Raw genomic sequence first — 20,353 nt, 5'->3', positions numbered from 1 at the left:
CAGGACCGCCTAACGCCGATTGGCGTCAAGTCCTGGGGCTGCAGTTTGCAGGAGATCACGCGCAGGATGCACGCGCATCTCCTGCTCGGGGGGCAGAGCTCCGCCCCCTCTTCAGTCTCCGAGCGGCGATCGCCGCTCAGAAGACTGTTAGACGGCGTAATCGCCGTCTAGTTACATGTACAGCGCTGTGATTGGCAGCAGCACTGTACTTTGGACAGCCGTGCGACACGGCTGTCCCCCTAGGGTACAAGAGAGCGATCGGCTCTCATAGGCAGAAGCCTACGACAGACGATCGCCAGGATTGGCCGGCTGGGGGGTGAGAGGGTTTAAAAAAAATTAAAAACAAAGAAATAGTAAAAATAAAAAAAAATAACAAATATTGATAAAAAAAAATAAACACTGGGGGGGGGGGGGGGGGGCAATCAGACCCCACCAACAGAGACCTCTGTTGGTGGGGGGAAAGGATCACTCCTCTGCTGTGTTGTGCAGCCCTGCAGCTTGGCCTTAAAGCTGCAGTGGCCAATTACAGAAAAAAACAGCCTGGTCTTTAGGGGGGTTTAGCACTGTCGTCCTCAAGTGGTTAACAGGCCAAAAAAAAAGTGAATTAGGTGATTTCGCTAGTTTTTTGCAATAGTTATCTTTCCACCTCAGTCTTCAGCCAGCTATCATGTTTTAGAACTGATGGGAAGCCTGGAATCTGCAAAAGAAAAAAAAACTCAAAACACGAGGTAAGCCCTTGTTAATAGCTGTAATCAGTGGCTAAAAGTGTAGATTTGGGCACCCCATAAAATAGTGGGCGTCAGGGCCACCTGCTATACAACTGTGGATACAAATAGCAGGCATCCAAACTATGTGGCTGTTAAGTGTAAATTGGCATGTAGTCAGCGGGGATTGGGGCAGAGACAGTTACGATAAAGCATGGGTTTGGGGGGGGGGGGGCAGTTGTGGTTAAAGGTGTTCTGTGGAGTCCCTTAATAAACATAAACAGACACTTACCTGGGGCTTCTATCAGTCTCCTGTTGCTTTCATGTCCCGCACCGTCCTCCTCCGATCACTCCTTCCCCGCCGCAGGTCCTGGTCTAACTGCACGTGTCACACGTCTGCGGCTGCGCAGTAAGCTCCTGAAAAAGTGAGCGGGAGCGCGCATTATGCGTCTTGTTAGACTAATAATTGCCCGGTGTCAGGGAACGAGTGATCGGAGGAGGACGGCGCGGGACATTACAGCTACAGGGGGCTGATAGAAGCCCCAGGTAAGTGCATGTTTATGTTTTTTTTTATTGAAGGACTCCACAGAACCCCGTGAAGCATTTTGTGGCAGGCAATCGATTAGGGTTATCATCAGTAGAGGAAGGATCACGTGAGAGTTAGTTAGGGATAGCCACGGCGCCCTTTTTGAACGTACGCAAAATAAGGGGAAGCTTTTGATATAGAAGATATATGGAATAGCAAAAATCAAATGCAGCCTCTGCAAGCACCCTCTCCCCCCTCGCCCCCACCCAACCCCCGATGTAATTTTTGTCAGATACAGGGCTTTCATCAAATCTAAAGCTGGCCATATACGTATCGATCCCTTCATCTGATTCTTGGATGATTCAATCATTTGGATCGAAGGTGTTGGTCGATTATTGCCCTAACATATCCCATGTAATACCTGCTGGTTCAATGTATAAACTGCCTCTGGATATGCTGGAAGATCTCAGTGAGGGGGCAGGAGCGGTAGGGGATCGATGGTCCATAGAGCTGCACAACTTTTACAAGTGAGTGAAAAATAGTGTGTGAATATCATAATAATCATTCAAAGCAACAGATTTCATTATTACCACTACATCACCGCTGAAGAGCTAATGTAGCAGTCTATAGGCCCGTACACATGTGAGGGGGGGGGGACCAAGATGCCACACAGCGGGCAGGGCAAGTGGCGAGAACAAAGCTATCAGCCATCGCTCAGCCTTAAGGTGGCCATACACTCGTTAAATTAGCAGCAGATAGACCATCAGATAGATTTTCTGATCTATCTGATGTGTTTAGGAACATTTTTTACTAGGAACAGATTTCCAATAGATTTCAGTATGAAATCTATTGAAAAATCGATCTGATGCCTTTTTTTGCCATCAGAGTCATTAGGTCCAATGCAAAATGATAAGCAATCTCAACAGATCGACCTAGATTTTCCAGCATGTCAGATCGATTGAAATCAGCCACAAATCGATCGGCCGGTGAATCGATCGATCGGCCGCTAATCGGCTCAGTGTATGGGACCCTTTATTGATCTGCCTGGACCCCTGGCCAGATGGTGGTCAGTATTTTAATCCAGCGTGTCTACAGGCCTTAAAGAGAAACCGTAACCAAGAATTGAACTTCATTCCAATAACCAGCTGAATAACCACTTTCCCATGAGAAATCTATTCTTTTTCACAAACTGATCATCGGGGGCTCTATATAGCTGATATTGTGGTGAAACCCCTCCCACAGGAAACTGTGAGGACCATGGTCCTAGCAGTTTCCTGTCTGTGAACCTTATTGCATTGTGGGTAACTGCGATTTACAAAAAAGCAAGCAGCAGCTACTTCCAGTGACATCACCTGCCAGCAGTAAAAATGTCACCATGTGATAAATGTCAGAATGTAAATCAGGGAGAGGAAAGATTTTACAATGAGCAAACACTGACTAAGTCATTTATACATAATTATTGTAAAAATTAGGTACTTTATTACATTATTTTCACTGGAGTTCCTCTTTAACCACTTAAGTCTATCTGGACGGATATATCCATGCAGATAGACTGTGCTGCTCCTGCTGCCTAAGGAACGTGATCACGCGTTCTCCCGTCGCCTGCCGTTAGCCCCCCGATCAATGAATGGGAATATACTTTCCATTCATCTATCTATGTTCCTAGCAGAAAAACCGACTGTCTCTTATCCGCGGTCTTTCTGCTAAAAAAAAAATATATAGTTTCCCATCCTCTCTAGTTCCTGGAAGCGAGATTGTTCGCTTCCAGGACTTTTTGACTGTGGCCAGATAGTAAAACTACACCCACATACATATTTTTTATTAAATAATTACAGTATATTACATTTAAAATTAACTGTTTACCTCCCACACCAAAAGTTACCCAAATACATTTTTTAATAAAAAAAAAAAAAAAATTACAATAAAAAAAACAAAACAAAACCATAAATAGTTACCTAAGGGTCTGAACTTTTTAAATATGCATCTCAAGAGAGTATATTATTATATATTCTTTGAAATTATAAGCTTGTAAATCGTGATGGACGCAAATTGAAAAAATCGGCGCATTAAATTGTGATAGGGACATCACGTAAACGGTGTAATAACCGGGACAAATGGGCAAATAAAATACATGATAGGTTGTTATAAAGTTATTGGCGAATGAATGGGAGGTGAAAGTTGCTCGGATGCATAAAGTGAACAACACTGTAGGCTGAAGTGGTTAAAGGACATGTCTGAAAAAAAAATTACTTACCTGGGGCTACCTCCAGGTCGCGGTCACACTCCCGTGGCTGGGAGCTTTCTGCGCCTGCGCAGAACACTCCTAGCTAAGGAAACAGGATCTTCATGCAGGCGCAGAAGATGCCAACCTGGCGAAGTTGCCATCTGCAACAGAGGGGAAACCAGAGCTGTGGTGAGGGACATATTGGCTTCCAGGGGCAGATGTGTCCTTTTAGTGGTTGAGGGGCCCCTGTGGAGTCAAACCTCTGCATCCCTTATTTTTACACCAATAATGCATACAGTTCCATCAACGCTTGATAGATTTCTACTGAATTGTATCGAAACTGAGCGTGGCACCAGTGTTCATGCAAATTTTTGCCAAAGTCATTTTCGCATCGCAGATGACATTTTCGATTGAGAAAATTTTCGCAAAAATACATCGTATTTTCGCAATATGGGAAAAATTCATGAAAACCCCAAAACTTCTTATTACAACAAAAACTCCTTTATTTTAAGGCATAAATCAAGAAAATAGATCAAACTTATTACAAAATGGTTTTCCATTGCATTTTTGCTCAAATGTCGAATTGAAAATTATTGCGAAAAGAATATCGGCATTTTTGCTCATAGCTGTGTGGCACGTAGAGAACAAATGCATAGAATCAATTAGTTCACATTTCAAGTCATAATTATCTTGTGTATGGCAAGATTAACTCATAATTCATTTTAAAAGACCTGATAGTGTCTGGTGGCCTTATGCCTGAAGTGGCTGAACACAATACGGTTTGTCTGTTACTAATTATATATATACTAGCCAATTTAACCACTACCCGCCTGTCCACGATTTCAAAATGTCCTGTTGGTCCCTCTTAACAGACCACAGGTTTTAAAACGTCCTCCACCTGCCGCTAACATGCCCAAATGTTATTTTCTTATTTCAGTTAAAATGCACTTAGAATAAAATAATTCTTAGCATAATGTACCACCAAAAGAAAGCCTAATTGGTGGCAACCCCCCCCCCCCCCCCCCCCAAAAAAAAACAAAAAACAAAAAAAAAAAAACAAGATATAGATCATTTCGATGTTACAAGTAGTGATAAAGTTATTGGCGAATGAAAGGGTGCAGCACTGACAGGTGAAAATTGCTCCGGTCCGTTAAAGTGTAACTGTTGGGCATAAAATCAAAAATCAAGTCTTTATTTTTATCTGGTAAACAAGTAATAAGGATGCTAATCAGGCAATCCAAAAGTTAAAATCTCTATTACTTTTCTTGTTTATAAATGATCATTCCCCAGTTTACCCGATTCTTATTTGGTACGTTGCCACACAAAGGAAGTTACAGGGCATGCTGGGTTGTCCTTTTTTGCTTCTGTTCATTAGTTAAGTTTGAGAGGAAATAAAGAAGCAAAAAAAAAAAAAAGACAACCCAGCATGCCCTGCAACTTCCTTTGTGCGGCAACGTACCAAATAAGAGTCAGGTAAACTGGGGAATGATCATTTATAAACAAGAAAAGTAATTGAGATTTTAACTTTTGGATTGCCTGATTAGCATCCTTATTACTTGTTTACCAGATAAAAATAAAGAATTGATTTTTGATTTTATGCCTGACAGTTACACTTTAAGACAAAAATCCTTGGGGGTGAAGTGGTTAAAAAAATGGGCGCTAGAATAACTGCCTATGCATGGCCCCGTTATTACGCACGCCCACAGCCATGCGCATGCGCACTAGCCGACTGACACGGATGCAGCTCATGGACGCAGATCCCAAGGCTTTTATTAAGATATATATTGCAGTATATAAATTATGCAGAGTATATCAATTTTAGTACTGAAATCTATAGAACACATGTCATCCCTATGTCATCGATTTTTTTCAATTTATCCCTTTAATAACCTTCAAATTCAGTTTGCTGCCATAACATTTTTTATTTTTTTTTATCTTTTAGGAAACTTTCAGGAAACCATGGCAACAGTATACAGCTTGACGTTAAAGATTTCCAGCTTCTCTATCTGTTGAAGTTACAATGTATTGTCTTTGCACCCCTGCTGCTATGCAGAGTGTACTGCAATGACACCTTCACTCCATTGGGTGAAGGCATCCATCCTATACCCACAGGGATGCAGTCTCTGTGTATGCACAAAATAAATCACTTCCATCTCAGTAACAGCTGACAGCCTTGCTAGGCAGTTTTCCCAGGGAAGTATATGAAGGGGCTCAGAGGAAAATCTGGTAATAGGCCTAGTGCACACCGGAGCGTTTCCGCTTCGGTTTGCGATCTGCTTGCGGGTTCAGATCCGCTAGGGTAATGTATTTCAATGGGCTGGTGCACACCAGAGCGGGAGGCGTTTTGCAGAAACGCATACTCCCGGGCTGCTGCAGATTTTGGATTGCGGATGCGTTTCTGCCTCAATGTTAAGTACAGGAAAACCGCAAACCGCTCTGAAAAACGGCACTTCAGAGCGGTTTGCCAGGCGGTATTTGTTACAGTAGCTGTTCAGTAACAGCTTTACTGTAACAATACATGAAATCTACTACACCAAAAACGCTTCACAAAACTGCAAAACGCTAGCTGAAACGCTGCAGAAAAAGAAGAAAAAGCGTTTCAAAATCTGCTAGCATTTTGCGGATCTGCTAGCGGTTTTTGGTGTGCACTAGGCCTTATAGTGGATGTTGCTTATTCGGTTTGCTTAGCTTATGTTAACTATCTAGCAGTCTGCAGCCAATTCGTAGGGATATAGGAAATGGGACGCTATGTTAGCGTATGGGGAGGTGTGCAGTCTCTTACCACACCTCCCAATGTTGCTGTACCCCCCTCTTTCCTAATGCCTCCATGGCAGCACTAATGGGTGGTAGCTCCGCCCCCCGCCCCTATAGGACAGGTATCTAGTTAAATCAAGGTAAGCTGGTCCCTCCCCTCGTCTATGTTTTTCATCCTTGCCGCTCGACAGGATCTAGTCTTCAGTGCACCCCACCTCTTGTTTATGTGTACCAGGTTCAGCCTCTTCTGGTAATGCCTGATGGCCTCTAAATGAGTCTGCATAGGCAGCCCCGTTCTGCTGATCTTGGGGGCCGTTTTTATTCTACACACGGGGCTGTCAGGTGGGAAGATAAATGCTTCCCTGCGTGTGTACAAACCTGTTTCTTTTTTGTCAGGCGAATGCTGGCTTGGCCAGGTCATCTTCCGCAGCCTGTGTCGCCGCTTGCAGAGCCTGGTCGGGCCGGGCGAGTGGGCGGTGCGCTCCACGCAAACCGGAAGTAGGAAGTTTTCTCTATGCGACGCTGGCTCTGGCGTTCCTAGCCTCACAGGCGGCTGGGGGAGGCGGAGCGCTTAGGGGAGAGGCCAGAGAAGCCTGTTTAAGCGGCCAAGATGGCAGAGGTCAGCGTCTTGCACTGCTTCTATGCAGAGACGCGGCGGTACAGACCTCTGCCACTTGAGAAGTTCACCGGATCTTCTTCTGTGAAGGTAGGCTGGAAGCTACAAAGTTCCTTTCCAGGCTATTTCTTTTCCTCTGCAGAATGTATATATATATAGGCTGTTGTATTATAGATAGACATAGATATATATATGCACTAAAGTAGCTCCATCTCTATTACTCAGGGATGTCTAATGCGGAGATGGACCTTAATGCGCCACACACAGATCAGCATCAAGTTGGCAGGTAGGGGTGCTTAAGGTAAGCTTTTCCCCTTTTAGCTAAAAGAGTGCGAAGAACTAAGTGACATTTCTTGTGTCTCCTGACAGCCCCAGAACGGCGTCCTCCGACCAGCAATCAAGATCACGGTCACCTCATGGCTCCAGCTCAGCCAAAAAGAAAAAGCGCTCGAAGAGCAAGTCGCCTAAAAGACGACCCCCAAAACACTGTTGGGCCTGTGGAGAGCACACGTTACCAGGGAAGCTGGTTTGCGGTACATGCTTCAGTCAAATGGCGAGAGAAGACCCGCAACCAGTGGAGGTCTCACACCTCATCAAGCAGGCTGTCCAGGACTCTATGGCAGAATATATTGCCAGTCTACCACAGACAGCGCCACTAACGGAACCTGTCCCATCCACGTCACATCAGGACTCTGAGGCTCAGATGGAAGACCCAGAGATAGGTTTCAGCTTTTCACTAGTAGAACCTTATGTAAATGCGGTGAGACAAGCCATTGAGTGGGAGGATGATTCGGAGGACGAATCACTCAAGGATAAGAAAAAGAGACGGACTTATTACAAGCATCTTAAGAAGTCCTGCACTCCATTTCCGTTTATGCACGAAATTCAAGACCTTCATCCAGGAGGAGTGGAATAAAACTGAGAGGAAGGTTCCGCTCAATAATAGCATTGCTAAACTCTACCCTTTACCTGAAAAGAAGTCAGAATCCTTAGACAACGCTCCAGCAGTGGATGCATTCGTTACAAGGCTTGCAAAGCACGTGACGTTGCCGTCGGAAGACGCCATCTCTTTTCGTGATGTGATCGAGAGAAAAGTGGACACGGATCTCAAGAAGTCCTATACTTTATCTGGCGGGGCAATGAAGCCAGCAGTGGCACTTACGTCGATCGCAAAAGCTATTCGTTCTTGGACTGACAACCTGGAAGCAGGGGCGTAACTAGAAATCACTGGGCCCCCCTGCGAATATTTGGATGGGGCCCCCCCCCATAGGTGCCAAATAATCGTAATGGGGCAGCGTTTCACTGTAAATTAATTGTAAAGTGGGCAGCATTTTACCAGACAATCGTAATGTGGGCCAGAAAATCGTAATGTGGGCAGAGTTCACCAGAAAATCGTAATGTGGGCCTTTAGAAAATCATAATGTGGGCAGAGTTCACCAGAAAATCGTAATGTGGGCACCAGTCACCAGAAAATAGTAACGTGAGCAGCAGTCACCAGAAAATTGTAACGTGGGCAGCATTCACCAGACAATCGTAATGTGGGCAGCGTTCACCAGAATATCGTAATGTGGGACAGAAAATCGTAATGTGGGCAGAGTTCACCAGAAAATTGTAACATGGACAGCATTCACCAGACAATCGTAACTTGGGCAGTGTTCACCAGAAAATCGTAATGTGGGCCAGAAAATCGTAATGTGGGCAGCGTTCACCAGAAAATCGTAACGTGGACAGCATTCACCAGACAATCGTAACGTGGGCAGTGTTCACCAGAAAATCGTAATGTGGGCCAGAAAATCGTAATGTGGGCAGAGTTCACCAGAAAATCGCAATGTGGGCAGCAGTCACCAGAAAATCGCCATGTGGGCAGCAGTCACCAGAAAATTGCAATGTGGGCATCAGTCACCAGAAAATCCTAATGTGGGCAGCAGTCACCAGAATATCGTAATGTGGGCAGCAGTCACCAGAAAATCCTAATGTGGGCAGCAGTCAGTCATCAGAATGTCGTAATGTGGGCAGCAGACACCAGAAAATCCTAATGTGGGCATCAGTCACCAGAAAATCCTTATGTGGGCAGCAGTCACCAGAAAAATCGCAATGTGGGCAGCAGTGACCAGAAAATCGCAATGTGGGCAGCAGTGACCAGAAAATCGTAATGTGGGCAGCAGACACCAGAAAATCGCAATGTGGGCAGCAGACACCAGAAAATCGCAATGTGGGCAGCAGTGACCAGAAAATCGCAATGTGGGCAGCAGTGACCAGAAAATCGTAATGTGGGCAGCAGACACCAGAAAATCGCAATGTGGGCAGCAGACACCAGAAAATCGCAATGTGGGCAGCAGTGACCAGAAAATCGTAATGTGGGCAGCAGACACCAGAAAATCATAATGTGGGCAGCAGACACCAGAAAATCGCAATGTGGGCAGCAGACACCTGAAAATCACAATGTGGGCAGCAGTGACCAGAAAATCATAATGTGGGCAGCAGACACCAGAAAATCATAATGTGGGCAGCAGACACCAGAAAATCGCAATGTGGGCAGCAGTGACCAGAAAATCGCAATGTGGGCAGCAGTGACCAGAAAATCGTAATGTGGGCAGCAGACACCAGAAAATCGCAATGTGGGCAGCAGACACCAGAAAATCGCAATGTGGGCAGCAGTGACCAGAAAATCGCAATGTGGGCAGCAGTGACCAGAAAATCGTAATGTGGGCAGCAGACACCAGAAAATCATAATGTGGGCAGCAGACACCTGAAAATCACAATGTGGGCAGCAGTGACCAGAAAATCACAATGTAGGCAGCAGTGACCAGAAAATCGCAATGTGGGCAGCAGTGACCAGAAAATCGTAATGTGGGCAGCAGACACCTGAAAATCACAATGTGGGCAGCAGTGACCAGAAAATCATAATGTGGGCAGCAGACACCTGAAAATCACAATGTGGGCAGCAGTGACCAGAAAATCATAATGTGGGCAGCAGACACCTAAAAATCACAATGTGGGCAGCAGTGACCAGAAAATCATAATGTGGGCAGCAGACACCTGAAAATCACAATGTGGGCAGCAGTGACCAGAAAATCATAATGTGGGCAGCAGACACCTGAAAATCACAATGTGGGCAGCAGTGACCAGAAAATCATAATGTGGGCAGCAGACACCTAAAAATCACAATGTGGGCAGCAGTGACCAGAAAATCACAATGTAGGCAGCAGACACTAGAAAATCATAATGTGTGCAGCAGACACCTGAAAATCACAATGTAGGCAGCAGACACTAGAAAAAAAAATGCACCTGTGAAAAAAAAAACAATTCACTTACCTGACAGAAGTCTTCTCCTCTCCCGGCATCTGGCTCGCAGCTCCCCGAGTCCTCCTGCAGCACATCTCCCGCGCTGACAGGCAGAGTGCAGGGCTACGGCAAGATGGCTGCCGAAGCCCTGTACTAGAGACACAAATAGTCTCCAGTGTAGGGCTTCTTCGGCGGCCATCTTGCCGTAGCCCTGCTCTGCCTGCCGGAGACTATGCAGGCTGCTGGTGGAGCGGGGCTGCGGGGAATGAACTGGCGCAGCGTCTATTAGACGCTGCGGCCAGTTGAGCACCTTGCTGGGGGGTCCAGAGCAGCGCTTCCCCCACGCACAGTGAGCGGGCCCCAGAGCTGCCCCGGGCGGCCGGGCCCCCCTGCGGCTGAGAGAGTCGCATCCCCGGTAGGTACGCCGGTGGTGACAGCCTTTCCTCCTCCGGGCCCCTGACTTGCTAGGGGCCCCCCTGCAACTGCAGGGGCTGCAGGGTCTATTCCTACGCCCCTGCCTGGAAGTGGCAATAATGGAAGACACAGATAAGGAAACACTAATAAATTCACTCCAGGAATTCAAATTGACAGCGGATTTCTTAGGTGAGGCATCAGTAGACATAATCCGTTCTACAGCGAGATCGATGCTATCTGCAGTAACCGCCAGACGTGCGCTATGGCTACGTTCATGGTCGCCGGGAGGCACCGCTCAGGCCCCGCTGGGCCGATTTGCATAATTTTTTTTTTGCTGCACGCAGCTAGCACTTTGCTAGCTGCGTGCAGTGCCCGATCGCCGCCGCTACCCGCCGATCCGCCGCTATCCGTCGCGCCGCAGCCGCCCCCCCCCCCCCAGACCTGGCCAATCAGTGCCAGGCAGCTCTATGGGGTGGATAGGAATCCCCTTTGACGTCACGACGTCGATGACGTCGGTGACATCATCCCGCCCCGTCGCCCTCCAGGAGATCCCGTTCTTTTAACGGGATCTCCTGATCGCCGATCGCTGGCGGCGATCGGAGGGGCTGGGGGGATGCCGCTGAGCAGCGGCTATCATGTAGCGAGACTTTGTCTCGCTACATGAAAAAAAAAATAAAAAAATAAAAAAAAAAAGATTTGCTGCCCCCTGGCGATTTTTTAGCAAACCGCCAGGAGGGTTAATTCGAAGCAGAACTGGTGCAAAATTCCATTCGATGGAAAAAACTTGTTTGGTGAAACTATGGACAAGGCAATAACGCGTGTCACAGGAGGAAAGTCGGGACTAATTCCGCACGACCGCAAACAAAAGAAGCCTTTTATTCCGCAACAAAACAGAGAACAACACACAAGATATAGATCGGCCAGATCTTACCGGCCGGGAAAAGATTATCGTAGACCTTGGCAGGGAGGTCAAGCAACCCTCAGCAGATTAAATAAACAAAAGACCACCAATACCGCAGCCAATCCTCCCAAGGGGTTTTGATGGTGTCTCCGCCCAACTATGTCCAGTGGGAGGAAGACTGCAGGCGTTCGGACATATTTGGGCGGAGAACGGTCGCAACCACTGGGTGGTGAGGACAGTCAACAGAGGTCACAAGTGGACTTTTAAGCAAAGGCCACCGGACTCCTTCTTTGTGCCCACAAGAATTCCGATAACTGCAGAGAAAAGAGAGATTCTAACGAATTACGTAGAAGATTTGCTGAAGAAGAAAGCGGTTATTCCAGTCCCAGAAAACGAGCGAAACAAGGGACTCTACTCCCCAATGTTTTTCGTGGTCAAGAAGACAGGAGACCTATGACCAGTCTTGGATCTGAGGGTACTGAACAAGCTAATAGCACTTCCCAGGTTCAAGATGGAGTCACTACAATCCATAATTCTGCAAAATCGAGTCTCAGACTGGCTTTTGTCAGTGGACTTGGAAGATGCATATTTACACATACCCATTCACCCAGAGTATCAACAGTATCTACGCTTCGCCATCGGAAATTTGCATCTTCAGTTCACATGCCTACCCTTCGGGATAAGCACGGTACCGAGAACGTTTACAAAAGTATTAGTCCAGGTAGTGGCGATGCTACGTCTAGATGGCCTAAGATTATATCACTACCTGGACGACATCATCCTAATGGCTCAGGAACATCAGATAATACTTCAGCAGAGAGAGCACCTTCTTCAGACTCTTCAGAAGTTCGGCTGGAAGATAAGTTGGCCTAAGAGTCAATTATCACCAACCCAGGATATGATATTCCTGGGGGCCAGGTTTCGCACATACCAAAACGCAATTTCTCTACCAGAGGACAAGAAGAAAAAAATAATAGAGAAGATCAAAAAGGCACAACAAGCACCTTGGTTGAGAGCACAACAGTGTTTGAGTCTGCTGGGAACATTAACTTCGACAATGCCAATGTTACCATGGTCCCAATGGCACACCAGACCGTTTCAGTGGGGATTTCTGGCACAATGGGAGAAGAATATGTCACAGTGGATCCAGATAGACTCCACAATGAGGAACAGTTTAAATTGGTGGCTGGACCCGAAGAGCTTGAATGCTTATCGACCGATTCTCGTACAAGCGCAAACGATAATAACAACCGACGCAAGCACCAAGGGTTGGGGAGCTTACCTACAGAACCAGATAGCTCAAGGTGTTTGGAACAAGAGGACTGCTTCAGAACCTGCGAATGTCCTGGAGCTGAGAGCCATATTTCAAGCTCTAGTACATTTCCAAACGTCAATAAGCCAAAAGCCTGTCTTAATCAGAACCGACAACAGAACTGCTATGTCCTACATCAACAAGCAGGGGGGTACACGCAGTCTCAGACTCCTTCGGGAGACGGCTCCGATCATGCATTTCGCAGAAATTCACCTAGAGAGCTTGAGTGCAATACACATTCCAGGTCAGATCAATGTGAAAGCGGACTATTTGAGCAGACAATATGTAGACAACAACGAATGGACATTGGATCTCACAATGTTTCAGAAGATCTGCAAGAAATGGGGCATTCCAGAGGTGGACTTGATGGCCACGAAGGTGAACAGGAAGTGCAGACGTTTTATTTCCAAGAATTACTGTGCCCTGGCGGAAGCAACGGATGCCATAACGGCGGATTAGAACTGCACTTTGGGTTACATCTTCCCTCCCACACCTATGATCAGTCGGGTCCTACGCAGGATAGCACGGGAGAACATAACTGTAATAGCCGTCATTCCATTCTGGAGTCACCGTCCCTGGTTTCCACTGTATGTGGGAATTGAAGATCAGACCGCCATGGAAACTACCGATAACCCCACATCTTCTCACACAAGGTCCAGTCCAGCATCCAGACCTACAGAGACTGAGTTTAACGGCCTGGCTTTTGAGGGGGAGAGACTAAGACGGATAGGTTGCTCTGAAGAAGTGATCACCACCCTCTTAAAATCACGGAAATCATCTACGAATAAGGTCTATCATCGAATTTGGGAAAAATTCATTGAATATGCTAGAGAAAACGCATTCAGTTTTGAAACTCCGAAAGCTTGTGACATCTTGGGGTTCTTACAGAGTGGACTAAACAAAGATCTCAGCTACTCAGCCCTAAAGGTCCAAGTGACAGCCCTCTCCGCTCTAACTAAGGTTAGATGGGCCTTTGACCCTTTAGTAAAACAATTCTTGAATGGAGTGATTAAGATTAAGCCTCCAATAAAGACCGTATGCCCGAAGTGGGACCTACCGGTGGTACTAGAGTCACTAAGGCACGCTCCGTTAGATTCCAGAGTGAGCATGTGTCTAATGGTTCAAACAATTAAGACAGCTTTTCTAACAGCAGTCTCTTCAGCTCGGAGAGTGTCTGAACTACAGGCCATGGGCAGTAAGGAACCGTATTTGTCATTCTTTCCAGACCGAGTAGTGATGCGACCAATACAGCATTTCATACCAAAAGTGGCAACTCAATATCATTTCAATCAGGAATGGACATTACCCAACTTTACGGAGGAGGAAACACAACTACCACATTCTTTAGACGTTGGTCGTATGCTAAGGAGGTATCTGGAGGCAACAGCCTCTATCAGAAAGACCGAGAGATTATTCGTCATCCCAGCCGGATACAGGAAAGGGGAGCCGGCCTCATCTAGGTCAATAGCCTCGTGGATTACCAAGGCCATCAAAGCTGCATACAGGGCTGCCAATCTTGAACCTCCGTCTCATATAACGGCGCATTCCACAAGGTCCGTTTCTACATCATGGGCTGCTTATGGCAGAATTTCAGCGGAACAGATCTGTCGGGCAGCAAACTGGAAAACTATCCATACTTTTGTACAGCATTACAAAGTGGATCCGGCGGCTAATTCTACTTTAAATTTTGGAAAAACTGTACTTTCTGTTCACACTTAACTGGATGTTTGTCCTTTAAAGGAATAAAATTTTGTTTGGTGCACTTGCAGACCATGGCCCTCCCTATTCTTTATTTTACCTAGTCAACTCCCATTAGTGCTGCCATGGAGGCATTAGGAAAACGGAAAATTGTATACTTACCTACGGTAATTTTCCTTTCCTGATGCATCCATGGCAGCATGGGGGACCCACCCAGGTCTCGGCAAGTCCGAAATATAGACGAGGGGAGGGACCAGCTTACCTTGATTTAACTAGATACCTGTCCTATAGGGGCGGGGGGCGGAGCTACCACCCATTAGTGCTGCCATGGAGGCATTAGGAAAGGAAAATTACCGTAGGTAAGCATACAATTTTCCGTTATTCGCCTGTAAATGGCTCAAGTATCCTGCAGTTGGTCGGCACATGTGGTGCCATTTGACCCAGATATACAATGCCGCGCATGCGCTCTATGCCGGGTCTGTTTCCTTGTGACCGCACTCCCTGCTCGTCATGGTCAATATGTGCGCGCGGGTTGATGCATCCCGGGCAGTCACAAAGGAGCCACCATGGCAAACAGCGCATGTTTTTCCAATCAAAAATAGTTACACATGACAAACAACTGACCTAGAGGGACTGCCGCACTTCGTGAAACACAGTTCACTTCTTCAGGAGCTAATCATAGATTAACAGGATGGGATGCTTCTAAACCATTCCAGTAATACAAGGATGAGTAAACCACATATGAGAATAAGTATAGTCCAACAGTGGCGGCACTACACTAGGGCACACTGGGGCACTGACCCCCCCCCCCTCCCAGGAATCACTGTGCCCCTTTGCGTGCCAGTTAACAGTTTTTAAGGCTCCAGGAGACTAAACAGGATGGGGTCTGTAAAAAAACCTGCCAACTCAGCCTGAGTCTATGTAGGCATTAAAGTACATCTGAAGTGAGAAGAATATGGAGGCTGCCATTTTCATTTCCTTTTAAACAATACCAGTTGCCTAGCAGTCCTACTGATCTATTTGGCTGTAGTAGTGTCTGAATCACACACCTGTAACAAGCATGCAGCTAATCTTGTTAGTTCTGACAATAATGCCAGAAACACCTGATCTGCTGCATTTTTCAGGGTCTATAGCTAAAAATATTAGCGGCAGAGGATCAGAAAGATAGCCAGGCAACTGGTATTGCTTAAACTGAAGTAAATATGGCAATCTCCATATAGCCCTCGCTACAGTAGTCCTTTAAGTAAATCAAGGGCCTTATCTATTTGACACAAGTACCTCACAATCCTTGCAAGATCCCTTGTAATAAACGTATCTGAATGACTTATTGGCAAAAAAAAAACCTCTCTACCCCTTCTGATTGCATGTTCACACATTGTCAGTCAACAGGGAGAGAGTCTGAAGAAGGCTTACAAGCTGAACACTCAGTCACGTCTCAGTCAGTATACGAACAGTAACATAAACATGGCTGAAGTTAGTGTTGGGCGAACAGTGTTCGCCACTGTTCGGGTTCTGCAGAACATCACCCTGTTCGGGTGATGTTCGAGTTCGGCCGAACACCTGACGGTGCTCGGCCAAACCGTTCGGCCATATGGCCGAACTAAGAGCGCATGGCCGAACGTTCCCCGAACGTTCGGCTAGCGCTGTGATTGGCCGAACGGGTCACGTGGTTCGGACCCGAACGCGCTCTGATTGGCCGAACTGTCACGTGGTTCGGGTAAATAAATACCCGAACCACGTCATATCTCCGCCATTTGTCTGTGGGTTTAGCTTTGGGTAGGCAGGCAGGGTAGTTCGCGCTCCAGCCACGCTAGCCAGGGTCCCCCCCAGTCATTGTGTGTCGCTGCTGGGAACAGTAGTACACCGCTCGTTCAGCCACACTATATAGCATTCTGTGTACTGTTCTGTGTCTGCTGGGAACAGTAGTACACCGCTCGTTCAGCCACACTATATAGCATTCTGTGTACTGTTCTGTGTCTGCTGGGAACAGTAGTACACCGCTCGTTCAGCCACACTATATAGCATTCTGTGTACTGTTCTGTGTCTGCTGGGAACAGTAGTACACCGCTCGTTCAGCCACACTATATAGCATTCTGTGTACTGTTCTGTGTCTGCTGGGAACAGTAGTACACCGCTCGTTCAGCCACACTATATAGCATTCTGTGTACTGTTCTGTGTCTGCTGGGAACAGTAGTACACCGCTCGTTCAGCCACACTATATAGCATTCTGTGTACTGTTCTGTGTCTGCTGGGAACAGTAGTACACCGCTCGTTCAGCCACACTATATAGCATTCTGTGTACTGTTCTGTGTCTGCTGGGAACAGTAGTACACCGCTCGTTCAGCCACACTATATAGCATTCTGTGTACTGTTCTGTGTCTGCTGGGAACAGTAGTACACCGCTCGTTCAGCCACACTATATAGCATTCTGTGTACTGTTCTGTGTCTGCTGGGAACAGTAGTACACCGCTCGTTCAGCCACACTATATAGCATTCTGTGTACTGTTCTGTGTCTGCTGGGAACAGTAGTACACCGCTCGTTCAGCCACACTATATAGCATTCTGTGTACTGTTCTGTGTCTGCTGGGAACAGTAGTACACCGCTCGTTCAGCCACACTATATAGCATTCTGTGTACTGTTCTGTGTCTGCTGGGAACAGTAGTACACCGCTCGTTCAGCCACACTATATAGCATTCTGTGTACTGTTCTGTGTCTGCTGGGAACAGTAGTACACCGCTCGTTCAGCCACACTATATAGCATTCTGTGTACTGTTCTGTGTCTGCTGGGAACAGTAGTACACCGCTCGTTCAGCCACACTATATAGCATTCTGTGTACTGTTCTGTGTCTGCTGGGAACAGTAGTACACCGCTCGTTCAGCCACACTATATAGCATTCTGTGTACTGTTCTGTGTCTGCTGGGAACAGTAGTACACCGCTCGTTCAGCCACACTATATAGCATTCTGTGTACTGTTCTGTGTCTGCTGGGAACAGTAGTACACCGCTCGTTCAGCCACACTATATAGCATTCTGTGTACTGTTCTGTGTCTGCTGGGAACAGTAGTACACCGCTCGTTCAGCCACACTATATAGCATTCTGTGTACTGTTCTGTGTCTGCTGGGAACAGTAGTACACCGCTCGTTCAGCCACACTATATAGCATTCTGTGTACTGTTCTGTGTCTGCTGGGAACAGTAGTACACCGCTCGTTCAGCCACACTATATAGCATTCTGTGTACTGTTCTGTGTCTGCTGGGAACAGTAGTACACCGCTCGTTCAGCCACACTATATAGCATTCTGTGTACTGTTCTGTGTCTGCTGGGAACAGTAGTACACCGCTCGTTCAGCCACACTATATAGCATTCTGTGTACTGTTCTGTGTCTGCTGGGAACAGTAGTACACCGCTCGTTCAGCCACACTATATAGCATTCTGTGTACTGTTCTGTGTCTGCTGGGAACAGTGGTACACCGCTCGTTCAGCCACACTATATAGCATTCTGTGTACTGTTCTGTGTCTGCTGGGAATAGTGGTACACCGCTCACCCGTCACTGTATAGCATTGTGCTCTGTGTCGCTGCTGGGAATAGTGGTACTGTATAGCATTTCTGTACTGCCACTGTACTGCTGCCAGTCAGCGTGTACTGTAAGGATAAGTGAAATGAGGAAGAAATCCGGTGAAAGAGGGAGGGGCAAGGGAAGAGGTGTTTCCCCTGACGGTTCACGTACAGGCCACAGGGGAGCACCCAAGAAAACCCACTCAATACCGCCCATGTTGTCCAGGACAACAACCCTCACAAATCCAAAAGAACAGGACCAGATAATTACTTGGATGACCTCTCAAGCGTCCAGCAGTGGGTTAAGCAGCACCAGCACATCACGCACGAGGTCCGAGTCCTCAGCCAGTTACAAGGAGCCAGTGGGCACAAAGCTGACACAACCGGCAGCGACACCACGCACACAACTGCCAGATAACCAGTCCGATGAATTACCTCAGGACACAATGGGGTATTCGCAGGAGCTATTCCCAGCCCAACAAACTTCCACCTTTCAAAGGTCAATGGAGGAACAGCCAGAAATGTTGTGCCTGGATTCACAACCGTTAACTGTGGGAAATGCACCGCGCACTGAAATACGAGGCGAGTCCGAAGAGGACTCGGAAACCCAAATCCCAGAGCAATTTGGGCAGGAGGGGTTGCAATTGCAGGAGGTCGGCCGACAAGATCTGGAAGACGACGTTGGAGTGTGCTGCGCAGAGGTTGTTGTGGGGAGCTCTACTCCACGGCGGTGGCCCACAATGACATATGACGAGTTTGAGGAGATGGAAGAGGAGGGTATGGACAATGTGGACAGAGACCCAGATTTTGTTTGTGAACGAGAACATCGCCGTCGTAGCAGCAGCACAGATGAGTCTGTTGAAGAACACACTGCTGCACGAGTTCGCCTTGTGCCACAAGGTAGGCGGCGCGCAATTTCAGGCACCACAAGCGTGGAAGTTCAAGTGAGAGGCAAAAGAGGAGCAAACAGAAATCGCCAGCAAGGAGGCAGGTGCTCCAAAGTCTGGGCTTTCTTTGAAGACTGCACTGAGGATGTTACCATGGCGATTTGCAAGGTGTGCAAGACCCGCCTGAGCAGGGGGAAAAATATTAACAACCTCTCCACCACCAGCATGAGCCGTCACATGCTATCCAAACATCCCACTCTTTGGGCAAACGCGTCAGGACAGGGTACCAGAAACAACACTGCCTCCCTTGGGTTCACCAGACCCGCCTCAGCAGCAGCAGTAGCCCAGCCATTGCGTGGTTCACAACATTCACAAACATCAGACGACGCTGACACTGTCACTTTCCGGAGTAGTGCTCTTGAGGTCTCCCAGTGTTCATCAAACACAACAACCAACAGCCCTTCCGTGTGCAGCGCTACGGTTCAGTTGTCTGTGTCGGAGATGTTTGAGCGCAAGAGGAAATTGCCAGCAAATGACCCCCGGGCCGTGGCAGTAACAGCCAGCATAGCCAAGCTTCTGGCCTGCGAAATGCTGCCATATCGATTGGTGGAGACAAACAGCTTCAAGGGCATGATGTCAGTGGCCATCCCACGTTACGTGGTTCCCAGCCGCTACCACTTTGCACGCTCTGCAGTGCCTGAGTTGCATGAGCACGTGGTCAGCAAAATAACCCGAAGCTTGAAGAATGCCGTTGCCTGCAAGGTTCACCTCACCACTGACACCTGGACGAGTGCGTTCGGCCAGGGTCGATACATCTCCCTTACCGCGCACTGGGTGAACCTTGTGGAGCCTGGCAGCGATTCCTCACCTGCTACGGCACGGGTGTTGCCCACGCCACAAACAGCTGCACCGCCGTCCCTCCCACTGGATAACAGCAGCACCTACCTCTCTGACTCCTTCTCCTCCAACGCATCTCAAAGCTGTACCTCATCCGGAAACGCTAACCCAGCAGCAGTAGGATCGTGGAAGCAGTGCAGCACAGCTGTTGGCATGCGTCAGCAAGCGTTGCTGAAGCTAATCTGCCTTGGGGATAAGCAGCACACAGGGGAGGAAATTTGGAGGGGAATAAAGGAACAGACGGATTTGTGGCTGGCACCGCTGGACCTGAAACCGGGCATGGTTGTGTGTGATAATGGGAGTAATCTCATTCGCGCTTTAAGGTTGGCTAAGCTGACACACATCCCTTGCCTGGCGCACGTGATGAACCTAGTAGTTCAGCGGTTCCTGAGGACATACCCAGGCGTGCCCGATCTGCTGTTGAAGGTGCGTCGAGTGTCCAAACATTGTAGAAATTCCAGTACTGCTTCGGGGGCACTCGCCAAGATGCAGGAGCGCTTCAATCTCCCCCACCATCGCTTGCTGTGTGATGTCCCTACGCGCTGGAATTCTACGCTGCACATGCTAGCCCGCTTTTG

General features: G+C 47.5%; 1 protein-coding gene across 3 annotated transcripts in view; it reads right to left on the bottom strand.

Annotated features, from left to right (window-relative positions):
* BTBD17 (BTB domain containing 17) overlaps window positions 1-20,353 on the bottom strand; it is a 530,053-nt gene that overhangs the window by 33,885 nt on the left and 475,815 nt on the right. The window contains exon 1 of one of the 3 annotated variants that reach the window (XM_068263564.1): window positions 997-1,074. The exons of the other annotated variants lie outside the window; for them this stretch is intronic. The gene's annotated coding sequence lies outside the window, so the exon portion shown is untranslated. Of the gene's footprint in view, window positions 1-996; window positions 1,075-20,353 lie in introns of those variants that run through there. 3 annotated transcript variants of the gene reach the window in all.

The sequence above is a fragment of the Hyperolius riggenbachi genome, chromosome 12 (genome assembly GCF_040937935.1).
Source record: "Hyperolius riggenbachi isolate aHypRig1 chromosome 12, aHypRig1.pri, whole genome shotgun sequence".
Lineage (NCBI taxonomy): Eukaryota > Metazoa > Chordata > Amphibia > Anura > Hyperoliidae > Hyperolius > Hyperolius riggenbachi.
The sequence above is the reverse complement of the archived record's forward strand: the minus strand, read 5'-3'. Positions and strand labels throughout refer to the sequence as shown.